Source organism: Ischnura elegans, chromosome X (genome assembly GCF_921293095.1).
Source record: "Ischnura elegans chromosome X, ioIscEleg1.1, whole genome shotgun sequence".
NCBI lineage: Eukaryota > Metazoa > Arthropoda > Insecta > Odonata > Coenagrionidae > Ischnura > Ischnura elegans.
In genome coordinates, this window is record NC_060259.1 from 51,147,287 (window position 1) to 51,164,187 (window position 16,901).

Below are 16,901 nucleotides of genomic sequence, written 5' to 3' on the forward strand. Positions count from 1 at the left end.
CACTTAACCTCTGACTTTCTCTTGACTATTCAAAGTTTTGGGCAGTGATCAGGATCTCAGAATGGAAATTGTCTCAAGAATGCATGCTGGGTAAATAAATTCAACCTCTCAATTACCTATACCAGAAGATTCAGAGGTGAATAAAGGCCGAGGTTTTTATGATAACAGGGACAAGATGAAAAAGGAAGGCTTAATTACATCCATTGGTAAAGAGATGAGGGAAGCATACCTTAAAAAGTTACTCTCAGAGAATAGAGAAGAAAGTGATTATACAATGCATGTAGAAAATGAAACTGATTTGCCCACCACGCTAAGTTCTGCATCACATGTAGCTATGCAATGCATTGAAATTAAACAAACTTCTAAAACCCTAAAACATGAAAGAGCTACTAGCCATGGACACATACTGGGAGAACTATTGAAGTACGGATCAGAATCACAGAACAACTAAACAGAATTCTTCACCAATTTATGCCTAAATGGGGAAGACGTTCCAGAATATCGAAGTGTTTCTAATACATCTCCATTACCGTGAAACCCATGTTCACCGACACCCTTGACTTGAGGACAGTATTCAATTCCCCGGCAGAAGGATATGCATTTGTATAAGGATAGAACCTCTAGTATACGCACTCTCCCACTTTTGGACACGGACACTTTTTAGATGAAATTTTACTCTTTTACAGACACCATGGCCATGGGTTTTCTGACCGATCTCTCAAAGTTGGAAAGTTATTTTTTCCTTTAAATATAGCGTTTATGAATAGCTGGTGGCAAGGGGACACAGAAAATGATCAAACCATTGGACATACAAAAATATGTGATGCAACATTGTACAAATGTATTGCAATGTAAGACGTGCATAGGGTGACCACTGTTGTCAAGCAATCAGCTGCTAATGATTGATAAGCATCCAATTATCATCTATCTTCTGTTGGATGTAGAACTCTTATCTTCTAGACAGACCATCTTTCAGTACCTCTCCGACTGTGCCATCTAGCCGTCACTAGTACATTGTGACAGTTATTACTGTTTTTGGTCTAGGGGGCATCTCACTTTTAGTATGCAATGCTGAAAAGTAAAATTCTTTCTTAATGAGAGATAGTATAGGTGTTGTAGTATGGGGATAAAGAAAAGAGAGGGGTCTGTAATTTAGGGCTTCATTTCGGTGTGAGTAAAACTCAAATCACTGACATTCTGAAGCAGAAGGTGACCATTATGTGGTATTGAATGGAAAATCATTATGAATTCAATAAAAAGTGATCCCATCAGGAAAAAATTGGACGTTGTTCTCTTCAAGTGGTTCACAAAAGTGAGGAAAAATAATTTTCCATCTATGAACCACTTCTAAAAGATAAAGCGCTTGATCTTGCAGTGGCACTGGGAATAGAGAACTTAAAAGCCTCAAATGGCTGCCTGGAAAAATTCTGTTTAAGATATTATGCTTAGTTTAAAGCTATGCGTGGGGAGGTAGCATATATATGCAGAGACGGTGCTATGAAGAGGATTGAAAGGTTACCTGTGCCGCTGGTAAACTTCAACACTAAAACTGGGACACCTACAATGCAGATGAAATAGAATTGGGCCTTACCTAACAATCCCTGGCCCTTAAATCAGAAAAATGCTCTGGAGGTAAGGCATCTAAAGATAAGCTGATGTTCTTACTTGGCACAAACATGGAAGGTGATTTTCTGAGACCACTGACAATCGGAAAAGCTGAAAATCCAATGTGCTACAGAGGAGTGAGTAAAGATAAACTACCGATTATATGGAAATCAAATAAGAAGCCTTAGATAACTATGGAGATAATAACAGAGTGGTTGCTTAATCTCGATGAAACAATGAGAAAGGCAAAAAGAAAGATTACGCTACTTTTTGACAATGCTCCTTGCCATCCCAATTTTAAGTTAAAAAATATAAAATTCATTTTCTTCCCTCCAAAAACTACAAGTGTGCTACAACCAATGGACGAAAGCTTAATTAAAAACTTGATAATCCTCAATATACATTTATTTTTTTTAAATATGCATTTATAAATTTCACCACGGGAATCGTCACATTCATATGGATAAGTCTATCACTCTCCTTGAAGCAGTATTTCGGATTGATTGAGCAATCAAAAACGTAAAAAGTTCAGCTGTGCTTAAATTTTTTATTAAATCGGGGTTCTGCAACATTGAATAATCACCCAAGGTAGAAAATGTTTCAAATAACGGGCAGTTAAACATTTTGTTAAATGATGCAGGTGAAAATACTGAATATGCGAGCATTGATTCTAATCTGTTGACTGTTGACCATGAGGTTGACATGGAAGAAATAGGGTAGTTTCCTTAACCTGGATCCGCCCAATGTAACATAAATGTCACACCCTGTATCGCTCCACTGTAATGGCTCTTGCATCGTTCGGGCACGGTATATTGTTGTGTTTTATACCTTATAAGAAAGAGGAAGCTAGGTGCTTCAATTCAAGGTAAAAATTGTCAAGTGAGAGTGAAGACCTATCCTTTGAGTACCCCTGGTACTTATGCGCCTTCCCTAGACACTAAAAATGGACGTTCGCTTTGTGTAAATATTTAATTTTTTCATTAACTATATGCGCTACAGCGACAATTTTTGGTATGTATCAACATAATGATACAAAATTATTAATAATACATTAATATGTTTGGTATTGCTTTCCATTTCTGTAATATACTCTGATAAATGTTACTGTGACATAAATGTCACATTGGGCGGATCCCTATGCAAATCTTCAAAGTTTCGAATTTTATGCTCTAGTTAGAATTTATTCCATTTTCAACGTTTTTTCCTTCGTATTCCCGCCAAAAGATTTATTATTTATCAATAAGTCGATAAATTTGCATTTATTAACTTTTATTCCGGTAATTACTTTTGAATTAAATTTTTTAATATTAGGGATATCGATAGCTCAGAGATATTACACTGTGTGAAGCCAAATAGCTTCCGGAAAACGAAGACTTTGACGAAGTACAATATACCTTGAGCTACCAGAAGCAGCAATTGTCACTGATGAGGACATTGCAGATGACCAGGCTGGTGGACTTGTGGAAAATTTAACGGGAAGACAACTTCGGGCAAGAGTGGAGCTTGTTTTGCAGCTTGATAATGATAATACTAATGAATTTCAAGAGAAGTCCTGAAGTATTTCGGTACCAGTTAGATGTAAGGAAAAGGATTCGAAGTCAACGAAGCTTACATCACTTCTCCAATAGAAAAAAGTAAAAAGAGAAGCTGCCAATTTGCGACAAGAAGGTCATTTTGTAAGAAATAGGTTATTCCCCGAAACAGATCTTCCTGAATAGAGGGAAAAATTAAGTGTAGAAATTTTTTAAATAGTTTTTTCGGATGACATTCTTTTTTCTCATGGCAGAATTAGATAATTATACTACTTCTATTGTTTTTTCATCTTCTAGCATCAGTAAAGAGGAGATGAAAATTTTCATTGGGATTTTACTGTTATGAGGTTGTAACTGGTTTCCATCCAAGCGATGCTCCTGGGAAGATTCTGGGGGTGCTCACAACTCAATGGTTACTGTAGCCTAGCGAAGGAATAGGTTCTTTGTGATGAGTAGACCTTCACTGTGCAGACAATACGATGCCCGACATAATAGACAAATTGTGGTAGCTTAGCCGTAGATAACTAAATTGAAAGAACGTTTCAGAGGGATTTTTCCCACTGAAAAAACTCTCTTTTGGCAGGAGTATGATTGTGGAGTATTTTGGTATCCATCCTTGCATGTAATTCATTCGGCGGAGGACAATCAGTTTTGGTGGTAATGGTGGAATATTTTCCTTGACTTTTGGATGTAGCTGTTCACAATCTGAAGCTGTTCACAATCTGTTCACGAGCAAAATCTGGTCATTGCATGTCACAATTAGAGATCAGGCGTGTAATAATGCAAACATTACTGACCATACATCGATGCAAAGGCAAGTATAGCCGCCGTACTACTTCATTTTCAACAGAGGCAGACAGTGAAATATGTTACGATGCTAATGATCAATTAGTCTCAAAAGATTGCGTCGCCGTGCTGGAGAACAGTGTACTTCCGTCAAATGCACTGCATGCGATGCATGAAATATGGACAAATATTGCTTTACTACTTACCACTCAAAATGGTACGTATACGCCGGCATTGAACTCTAAAGCAATCAATTTAGTTTATATGAAACAAATTGATTCAAATTTAATTCAATTTTATAAGGTATTACACCCTTATATGTTGTGAGAATATTTTTCAAACATGTATATTTATTCTATGTATTTTCCAAAATTGGGAAATGCATTTTCAACTATTTTACTTATTAGCCATGTAAAAATATTATTTAAATGTACCTTCAACAAATCCATTGATTGTGTCAATTCAAGGTTCTGTAATTTCATAACACTACTGCCGAAAACTTAAATTTATACATAAATTTAAAATAATTTTTCTTGATGTGTATTTGACAAGTTTATAATATAAACATTATAAATTTAAATATACCCCAAACTTGTGAAATAGCATTGAAAAAATCCAAAACACTTCTACATCTTAAAAAATCACAATTTACATTGAAAAATTTATGAATCGCGGGCAATGGAACTCTGAAAATTATTGCTAAATTTTTAAACAATTTACTTTAAATTTAAACAAAAGCTTGAAAATAGTGTACGTAATTAATAATATGTTTTTCTAGTGTTTTTTTATCATTTAAATGAACAGTGCAGCTCAAATGCGGAAAATATTTGCTTTTTCTGGGGAAATATTACCTTGCACCAAAAGACAACAGATCCGCCCAATGTGACATTTATGTCACAGCCTGTATCTCGGAAACTACACAACCGATCAACGAAATATTTTCAGAATGTAGTAAAAATGAGACCCTTACCATTCCCCTAGAATATGAATTATTAATCTCAAAAAAAATATTTTGGGCGGATCCAGGTTAATCAAAGAAAACGAAATGCATTGATAGCTATTCGTTACCCACCATTAGGGTATTCATAATATACAAATTATTTGCTTTTAGAAATCCCAGTTTGAACGAATGGCAATGGTCAATTTTAACCGCATTTGAAAGAGGCCAGATTGGCGCCCATGCGATTCCACTCCACATGACGTCACAGGGACCTAGTTTCTAGACGAGAGGATAGGAGTTTTACATTGTCTGAGATTACCAATGCATGCATGAGTCACAGAGCTCAGGGAAGCATCTCTTAATAATCACTTATTAAAATTGTCTAAGGTCGGAAAGTTTCCTTTGTTTTATAAGGTAATAATAATTCATATTTAAGCCAAGCGCTACCTGCTAGCAGGGTACTCTGCTACCTGCTAGCAGCCTGCGTCATAACAGCGCTCAAGCCTCGCCTCAAGGTCACCTCAAAGGGTGGCAGCGGGAACCAGAAATGCGTCACACGGACTTTACCCATCATTCCTACTTAGCCGTCGCGTTTTTGCGGGCTAGAAAAAATTTCTCTTTATGGTTAATCGCGAAAAATAGATATCGTCATTTGAAAATCTAAGAGCATGAAATGCGTACTCCAGGAGTAATAATCTTTCGATTTAGGCAATAAAAATGATAGGAAATCACCCTATTATTAAAAGGACTCTGGCTGAAGGAGATGGCAAAATCAGTGAACTTGGTGACAGTGAACCTGAGCCTGAAGTGGAAGAGATGCTTTTGCATCAAATTGAACTGTTGCAAATGTTTTGCATCCCAAAAGGCAAGAGGGAGGCACTAAGCAGCCTATTGATGTACAAATAAATTTTTACATAGAATTTGCAACAAAAATAAAAAAACAAACCAAAATAAGTGGTTTATTTACGCCTAAGTGAGCTACATATGTATTTGTATGTATACACACTAAAATGCATAATGCTTCAAGAATTATGAATACATCCAGTGGCGCCGACTCCATGGGGCCTGAGGGGGCCCGAGCCCCCTCAAAAATTTGTTATGGGTGTGAGAAAAATGTTTCAGGCTTGTTGATTTTCCCCGGAGTGTCCAGATATCGAGATTCGAGTTATCAGGGTTCTAATGTTGATCATATAATTCTTCTAAATTTCTTAAAAAACTTAAAACTTACTGCTTATAAAATTTCCAGGGGCAAGATACCCGGTTTGGGCCCCCCAATATTTTTTGTAAGTCGGTATCCCTGAATACATAGGTATGTATTACACCATCAAAAAAATTATTTATAGCCAATTGGATCTATTTCCTAACCCTTAACTTCTCCTCTTGAGGAAATTAGTTATTACTCAGGAAAAACAAATAATATTTTGTACATACTAGGAATCATTTATAATCATTTGAATCAATTTTCAACCTCCTTTACTTCCCTTTTTCAGGATAGCACACCTAATATCTCAGCACATAGATATTTGCAATTTATTGCCATATTAACTAGTTAAGGACTGTAAAAATTCTCTAACAATAAGCGTGAAGGGAACAACACTTCCTAGCAACAAAGTCCTTCTTCATTAAAATTTGAAACAAAATGAAAACACAATCATAATATATACACTCACTTGAGAGAGTGCAACATTTGAATACAGGTCAAAAATCCAAGAAAATATATACAGTAAAACCTATATGTAATGAAACTCTTTACATCGTAAACCTCCATACTTCGTACCACCCCTATACGGTCCCGTCAGATTTACATGTAAATTTATAGGCAAACCTCTTTGTAGTGAACCTCATTATCTCATAAAACCTCCACTTATCATACCAAGGATATATCCCCGAGACAGCCAAACTACCTCAGCAAATCGTACCAAGACAACTAGAGACCATTAATGCAGCTACAATTACGTACCTACAAGGAATGACATTTTCAGCAATAAATGTTTCATCCATATTTTTTTTCTTATATGTACACCTTTATTATGTTGTAATTTTCATGTTAATCATTTGTTGTGGCCATTTTGATCCATATGAGAGCATACCTAATAGTAAATAAGAAAAAAGGCATCCAACTATACTAATAATTTTAAGTGACTGTTGAATTAAGAGAGATCACATCGTTTCTCTCCAATCATAGCAAAAATCATGCAATAGTGCTCGTTTTCTGTAATTATTAAATGATAAATGCATGTTCACTAATGCATGCATGTTTGTTTAAAGACATAAATAGGTATAATGGTTTAAAAGACAGTAGCACCTCCATTTTCGAAGGATATGAAAAAATGGTGCCTATCAGTGAAACCTCTCCGTGGTGAACCTCCATACATCAAATTGCCCATATTTTGGTCCCCTCCATTACGATGTAAAGAGGTTTTACCATATATATTTGTGAGCAAAAGAATTATGATATTTGGTTAGTTCCAAATTATTTTGAACTATTCAGGCATGATATTTGAAATTTTTGACTGCCTTAAAGTCCATACTATAATATTAGTGGAGTAAAATAAGGAGTAGAAGTGAGATATTCTTTGGGTCACCTCATACTTGTGGACAACTCTCACTCACTCACTCACACTGCTAGTGTTCATAAGTGAGATGTTTCACTGTATGTATATAAAAAAGGCAATAAGACGGAATCCATTGATTATTTCTGAATAGTGTAACTAGTTCATTTACCAGAATACCTATATGGCTAAATCATAAAAGCAAAATTGATAATGCAGACAAAGACTGAATAACAAGTTGGGTTAAGAGAATGAAAGCCCACTTCAGACAATCTGCTTCATTCAACACAAATGAGACAGCAAACTTGGAGTGCATCAAAGACTTAAAAGGTGATCACCTCATATATGTAGATCTTAAAAAATCATATGATACTATGCAAAAAATTTAACTGTGGAAGGCCTTGGAAATATCTAGCATATCCCCTGGCTTAATATAAGCCATTAAGAAATATGTATAAGAATAGCAGGGCCAAAATTAAAATGGTAATTGACTTATCTCAGGGATTTATGATTAATAAAGGACTGTATACCCCCATACTTTTAAAAACATACCTAGCTCAAGTGTCTAAGAAGCATAAAGTGGAAGAGATGCTTGTTGCATCATACGCTGGAGTGTTGAAAAGAGAAATGTAACTATACAGTGCTGCTTAGCCTTTAAATGAAAGTACTTCATGTATAAAAAGTTCCCTCACAGTTGTTTTCAAGATGACATGACCAAATCAGGGTCCTCGACACTGTTGGCTCGCACCACTGATAGGCCACCCTGAGGATGGTATGTAGAGAGTGCCATTTTCATCTGTTGGCACTCACAATTAGACCTGATCTGAAGATGTGGCCAGCATTGGTTTTCGGGTTAGCTACATAAAAGTTGTTTTCAAGATGACGTTTCAAGGCCTATGCTGACCACATCTTCAGATCAGGTCTAAGTGCCAACAGATGGAAGTGGCACTCTACATATACCAACCTCAGAGTGGCCGGCCAGTGGTGCGAACCAACAGTGTCGAGAACCCTGATTTGGTCACGGAAGGTCATCTTGAAAACAACTTTGATCCAGCTTACCCAAAAACCATGTAGAGAACTGCAATTCAGCACAACAAAGGCCCCTAGCAGAAATGGTATCTACACATTGAGCTGAGCAAAAGACCAATTTGTTATATCGCAAATAGTGGCAGATCCAGAATAGGGACAAGGGGGTGGGCTATGTGGGAGGTAACCCCCCAGCAGTAGTGGAGCCTGAACAAAATTACCCCTCTATATAGTGTAAATTGGATACTGAAGGAGGGGGCTATAGCCCCCATTGCCCCACTCTGGATCTGCCACTGGGTTGTGACATACCAAAATTGGTAAAATAGACCATAATTTTAGAGCTAATTTGTATTTCAATTAATTATAGTAGGTATATATATTGGAAAACATAATTACATAAATACTTTGTACCAAGTGGCAACCTCCAAAAATTTCGTCTTTATCCATTGTGCTTTTTGACCCAAAGGAGGGCAATAGCTCCCTTAGCCCCCACCCCCATAGATATGCCAGTGATCACAGATTATGAACATATGGACAATATGACTGGAAAAATAAAGGAGGACACTAAAATTGGCACCAGTACATCAGTATCAAGAAGACTAAATATATGTATGTGTATGCGAGGAATGCAGCAGGATCTTATTCTAGAAAAAGGGCAATAAATACAACACTGCACTGAGTATCAGTGGAACAAATGATGAATGCCACCATTAGGTAACATATATATTGAAGGGAAAAAGGCAATAATGCATTTGAAAAGCATTTAATGATATCTAACAATATCAAAAGAAAATAAAAAGAGAATATACTAAGACAATAGAACCAGAGGTGCAGCAACCAAATAAAACCCCCTCAAAGCTCAGAATTTTTTTTTTGTAAAAATATTTCAATGTGACAAATTCAGTAACTAATATTAGGGGGACGAATGACTCACAAATAAAACATCAAACTTCACACACCCTTAAAACTCTACATTTTGAACCATTTATCATAGTAGCTTTCTGGGGGAGGGAACCCACACCTTCCGCTTACCTTGGCGGTTACACCATACCCCTCATGGGTGCAGCCAAAAATTACTAAAAGACTAGGGGGGTTTTAGGTGCAACTAATACTTTGGGGAGTTGGCTGCCCCCCTGCCCCAACCTGCTGGGTACTCCCATGATATGCCATACAAAAGAACCTTGGCCATGCACGTTACCAAGGGGACTGCATAGAGGAGGCTGGATTACATAGCATCAATGGCTGATTTCTGTCGCATTTCAATTGGTTTTCAAAAATGTCCGCGGCGCGGTGATGAGTGAAATGCGATCCATTTCTTCTAATACATTCCAATAAAATGTTTGTCATAACGACGAATAGCATTATGAATTTGATCATACATCGTCATTTATGTAAATTTTAGTTAACACCCCTATTTGAACGTTATTTCCCCGTGAAATTCGGATCACTTAGTCCGTCAGCGTCGCGAGTGGCGACTTTTGTAAACCCATTTAAATGCGCAGTGGGTAACAAAGTAACCACGCACACTTGTAGATCCTCTTCTGTAATATTCATGGGCGTTACATTAAGTTTAACGACATTCCTTTCAATAAATAATGTACCAAGCAAAATTATGAGTAAAGAATACAACTGTCTAACTTAAAGTTACATACTGCAAATTACCCGACTAATTGCCTAACGATTTCAGACCTATTATCACCAACATGTAGCCTTCAATAGGTACCCACTATTTCATATTCAAACAATGCAGTTGAGCAACTTTCGTGAACTATATGATATCATTCTCAGAGCTGTCTACACCAAACACAAAGATAAACTAGTTAAATAAAATAGTTAACACGAACGATGCAACGGGATGACAAAATTGTTGTTTTCAAAATTAGAGAAGCACATTATATCACTCCTCATTTATGATCCAGCCGGACAACACCTTGGAAACGACGTATCTGATGAGGCGTGGAGTTTATTTATTTACACAATGTTGGTCCACATAACAATGAACAAATGCAATTCAACCTCACCTTCAAAAACACTTTCAACAGGATATTAAAGAGACGTTATTGCAAATGAGTGACATAGTGGGCAAAGTTTCCAATTTACACGCTACACTCACCGACGGAAATCCTAAATTACGAAGATCAAGTTAACCTTTAGTAGTGTAATTTCTCAGCACCTGATGATTCAATCAAGGTTTTCACCTCACGTTTAGTTCTAAACTACACCCACTTTTGATTGTATTTACGGAATGCTTCGCGGGGGTTCAAGGGAGCAACAAGTGGAGCGCATAGCGTAATACGCGGCCAATTTAAATTTCTCGGTTATTAACACTAATTGTAAGTTATCATTTTCTGCCATCACGTTCGGTGAATAGTTGAAAATATTGTAACTTTCACTAAATGTACCATACAATTTTTGATAATAAAGTCGCACTTGGAATAATTGAATTTTAAAATAGGTTTAGTCGTGTCATCATTAAAATCAGTTCTTCGAAAATGAGTGCGTCAATTTTGCAATGCTAAAAATGTTTGGAAAAATTTCTAAGGATAGAAATAATATGAAAATGTTCATGATTTACCGGCGATTTATTTTTTCTTACGTTTAAGATCATAGAAATTTGTAGCTGTCAATCAAATCCCGCAAATATCACATGAAATAATCAAGGGGGTATCTAGGATCAAAACTAGGGGGGGCAAGCCATGGTCGTTCATAAGTTATAGGTAAGATTTAAGTATGGAAAAGGTGAATGAAACTAACATTTTAAGGAAACTGTAACAGATACTTATTATTATTTTTAATCATTTGCTTGAAAAAATATTATTTTCCTTAAAGGCATTTGCAATTTATGCTCCCTCCTGCCCCTCGCTGGGTACGCCCATAGAAATAATGACTATCTTTCCAACATTTTGTTATTAAATGATTTGATTTTTGATTCGTAGGTAGAAATCATTACTCGCCAATTAGATAACATTTGTGAGGCTACAAATTTGTTAGGAATCATCCACTTTAGGCATTGTAGGCATGCTTCATTTTCCTGGCCATGAAGGAACTAAAAGATTTCAAATGCATTTATTCAATACTTCCATTCATTTTTATACCAAAGAAGTATTCAATTCCTCACAATAATTATATTTCAGCTATTTCCCTTCGTAAGAATTTCCCACTACTTGTTAAACTATAACATATATTCAATGCAAAAAATTCTATCTCAATCATCATTTTATGCATATCACCTTCATAATGGATATCTTCCACTGATTCGAGGACACACAGGAGACGTGTTGAGAAGAAGGTCTCATCAACGAACCCACACTATTTTGGGTAACAAGTTAGGTAGCTATTGTTTGATACCATTAGAATATATCCCTGATGGTTGGGGATGGATAATAACAGTCAATCATGCATAATCATTCATATGCAGCCATTTTGCATGCAGATATCATCCAAAGGATATCAGATCCAAGAACACTGAAAGGAAGTCCCAGGGATAAAATCTCTGAAGTCCATGAACCTTGATTCTGTCCTGTGTTCTTCACTTTGATATCCTCTGCATTCCAATTTCACCTTTTCAGCCCTCAGAGGACATCTGAGTGATCCCAAAAGCATTCCGCCTCATCCATCTTGCATCCACTGCTATCCCCTCACCTCCTCTTCAGCATCCACAGCAGTCCAAAATGTTATGATAAACATCAAGTGCCAAGCATTCCCATTCTAGCATGAGGTAAAGCTCCAGTCAGTGCCTGGCATACCCAAATGGGCATACTAATTTAACCTTCTGTCTGGTGCAACATTTGAATTGCTGAGTTCAGGCGCAATGTGCCTGACAGGCACAGAGGTAAAAAAACATTATCAACTCCTTGCATGACTCTGTGGTACACCTTTAATGTTTAAAGCACCATTATAAGTGAAATAAGCATTTAAATTTTGTCTTATTTGCCGTGTATACTCCCCTTTACACACCGTCATACAGACCCGGATCGATTCCAGCAAGGAGCGATTTTACAAGCTCTTTAGGCAATTAAGTATTATGATATGTGATGTATTTTAGTAAGTGAATTCTATTTATCAGTGTTTTCTTATTCTGCTAACTTATTTAGCTAAGGACGCTTTTATTTTGCTTTAATGTGCCATTACTTTAACCATACTGAAAAATCCACCACTGATCTGTGAGCATAATTTCGGAAAGCAAAAGGCTGCATCCCAGTGAGAAATGGGTGGTGGAATCCACATGGAAATGTAACGTGGATACCACGTGTTTTTGGTCGTGGAATCAACGTGGAACCCACGTGGAAATTTGGTGGAAAAATTAAAACAGCAGTTGGTGCTGTCCTAAAACCATTAAAACCTCAACCACTCTATATCTAAACCTTCTATATATGTCTACGATTTTTCATGTGCTCTCATGGCTGCCTTTCCACGAATTATATAAAAATAGAATGTGCGATACATTTTCACATAACTAGCGTGGTTTCAGGATGATAAATGACGCAATGTCACCAGAGAGTTAAGTTCCACAAATTAGAAATTCTGTTTAACATTTTATGCTAATCACCACAAATCCACTTGAAATCAACGTGGATTCCACGTGGGTCCAACCACTCAATATCCACCATGTAACACCTAATTTTGAGTGGTTTGTTTTGGTTGTTGGTGTGACGAAATAAAAGCAATAATAAGCAGCAGAGGTGGAGTGAGGTAATTGTTGGGATTGTTGACGGCGCGGGAAGAAGTGAAATGAGGGGACTCGGATTGTGATAGTTATGGCGGACGGGTGTTTCCCTGCTCCCGAGTTTGTATTATTTTAAAGTGAAATAAAATGTTTGAAAGTAACGTGAAAACGAAGTGAAATTAATTGAAACGTTACATTTTGGCGCCGCAACGTGTAGGGCACGACTTCTCGAGAGGATCGAGACCACGGAACGCCTGAGGAACGAGTCGCGTCGTAGAGAGCGGGAATTCAAGATGGCGGGAGTGAAAAAATTTTACGAACTGAAAAAGGCGGATTTACAAAGTTTGTTGAGGGATCGGGGATCAACGACCCAAGGGGCGAAATTTGAGCTGCAGGAGCGTTTAAAGCCACTTTTAATAAAAGAAGGGGTAGATATAGAGACACATGAGTTTGAAATGGAGACGCAGGACCAAGGATACAGTGACCTACGGGTGCTACTAAGACAGATGCTAGAAGAACAGAAGAGTCGAAATAGAAAATGGGAAGAAGAACGGGAGAGTCGAGATAAAAAATGGAAAGCAGAACGGGAGAGGCGAGATAGTAAACAAGAAGAAAGAGACAAAAAGTTGGAGGAGACAATGAAAAGCATCAACGAAGGGCTAGCGGCGTTTCGGCGAGAATGTGAGGGGAGAAAGGAAAAACAAGCGGAGGAAGTGCCCGGGAAGATGGCGGACGAGATAGGACAAGAATCCACCTCAAAGGCAGCTGGGCTAGATGAGGAAGCAGTCCAACGCATCGTGCGTGAGAAAGACGCGAGACCCGGCGTCACAATGACATCCGCGGTACAGTTGAAGGTACCGACGTTCGATGGGAGGCATACATCAGGACCCCGTGAGGAGAATGCGTGGAGGACGTCGGGAGGCGCGTTCCAGCACAACCAGCAGCACGGATGGGACTCGAGGAAGTCGCAGCAGCAGGAGTGGCAGGCGTCGAGCCAGCAGAGAGAGGGACGACGAGACAATGACTTTCTTGGCGATGGATACTTTCACCAGCCGGGCGAGAGATCAGCTGATCAGCGGCCTGCACTAAACAATGTAGCGGAGGCGCGCCAACCGGAGCGACAGCACCTTGTCAATTCCATGATGGCGGAAGGAAGCAGTCACATAACCGAGCTTGGATCGGCGGGAGAAGGTGACTCTGAGAGGATCGCGAGAATATTTAGGATACGTGAAGGTAACGTAAGAAGGGACGAAGGTCGGGTGGAGAGAAGAAGGAGGAAGGAGAAAAGGAGGAGAGTAAAATTTAAAATGGGGCAATTAGATAGGTGGCGAGAGTGGTTACACCCTGGAGAGACGGTGGAAGGGTGATGTGATATGAAGGAAAATGAGGGTAAATACATGTGAAATGGTTTGATATGGATGATTGCAAAAGTGTTTGTTGATTATTTATTAAGTGCAGGGTTGATATTTGTATGCTTGGAATGAATGATGACAGTGATGAGTGAATGAGTGAAGTGAGCAAAGAGGGGGAGTGATAAGTAAAGGAGGTGTGACAGATAGAATAGTGAAATGCCGGTGTGTGAGGTGGAGTGAACTGTGTTTGTGTGATGAAAAGGGGGAGGTTCAAGACTGAAGGCGTTGGGGCCACGCCCGTAACCCATAATACTTTGTTTTTGAAGGCTTTGAAAAAGAAAATTGCATGTCATTCCATTTTCTTTTCCAATGGGGCAAATGTAACACCTAATTTTGAGTGGTTTGTTTTGGTTGTTGGTGTGACGAAATAAAAGCAATAATAAGCAGCAGAGGTGGAGTGAGGTAATTGTTGGGATTGTTGACGGCGCGGGAAGAAGTGAAATGAGGGGACTCGGATTGTGATAGTTATGGCGGACGGGTGTTTCCCTGCTCCCGAGTTTGTATTATTTTAAAGTGAAATAAAATGTTTGAAAGTAACGTGAAAACGAAGTGAAATTAATTGAAACGTTACAACCACTCAACGTGGATTCCACCACCCATTTCTCACTGGGAGTGAAGGGCAACTATAGGGAATTTAAATCTGGAGGCTGAGGTTAATACATGGCGATCCCTTTGGTGCATCATACCCATTATGCTACATCAAGAAAATGGCTATTATCATCAAACCTTCAAAAATTCCATAAGCCACTTTACCAAGTGTAGGAAGAGACTATTTGCATTTTCTGCATACAAACAGGGATGCTGCCTAACAAAAAATATTGGGGGGGGCCCAAACCGGGGATCTTGTCCCGGTAAATTTTATAAGTAGTGAGTTTTAAGTTTTTTAAGCATTTTAGAAGAGTCATATTATCAAAATTAGAACCCTGAGAACTCGAATCTCAATACCCCAGGGAAAATCGACAATCCTGACACATTTTTTCCTCACACCCATACCGAATTTTTGAGGGGGCTCTTGTCCTCTCAGGCCCCATAGAGTCTGTGCCACTACATACAAAGGGTGGCCACTAAAACCTCCTCACATTTCTGGTTTCCCAGACTATTTCCTTTATTCTCTACACCTTCCCATAACAGGTTTTTAACAAGTGTTTATCTTTTTAGGTGATGAAAATGTGATTAAGTACACTTGAATATCAATGTAAAACAAAATTTGTTAATTATTTAACAACAATAAGTGAATTCAAAGCAATAAAATGAATTTTAATAATTGCTCACCATTTGATTGACATGTGGGGAAATGGATTCATTAATACCAAAGATATTCACATGCTATAAAAATAATTTCAACTTTCAGCAAAGGTGATTTTTTTCAGAACTTTGGGGTGATTTTCCATAGAAAACTAAAATCCCTGACTTTCCACATTTTTCAAGAGTAGCAGGCCTGGAATATCACAAAATAATGATACCATATGAGAATATAAGTTCAGCATACCTCTAGTCAGTGATTTCTACCATTGATTGAGAGAAAGATTCAGTACATTAGGAGTTATATGTACATAATTATAATCCAAGATACTCCATGACCATCTACATTTATGTTACAAAATTTGGATTGATGTGTTGGAATTTTAAAATGCTCTACCAGTGGATGAAAATACAATTCTCCACCTCAAAATTTTTTTTATGAAAATGGTCAGATTTGACACAATGAATCATTTTCAAGTTTGCTGAGCTTCATCTCATGAGTTACTATGGAAAGGCGAAGTGTGAAATAGGGATGACCTTAATGCGGGAATGGTAGCTTTTGGGTAAGTGGATGCTTAATGGTTGGGTGATAGTGTCACAGCACCATATCCTCCGGCTTTCTCTTGCAGTTGTAGATCTTTTATTTTGGGTAGTGGAAGGTGTATTTCGTGTGGTGGAGATTGTTCAGGAGATTAATGGCATTCCGTCTTTTCAGCTATGGAATTTTTTTAGAGAGGTACAGAGAGTATTCAGCAGCACTGTAGAGGGGGGAAGCAGTGTGGAGAGATGGTTGTTTAACCCTTCTAGTGCTATCCTTCTTCCCGGGGTGCAGTCGAAAAATGCAGAGGATATTTTAATAAAATGTAGTAGCAACTAGGAAAAATAAACATTATATGGTTAATTTTTTAGATATCTTTAAGCGGTTTTTTTAATAAATGAGATTAAATTGGACAAAATCACAAAATTTTTATATACTGATATATGTTTTTTTTTCAATGTCCTCAAATTTAACAGCAATAACGTAAAAGCTGATATATCGGCACGCCGCACTTTTCAGCTGAGCGGTAAAAGCTGATATATCAGCGTGCAGCACTAAAAGGGTTAACAGCATACTCTCTACTCAGAGCAAGAAAAGAGGGA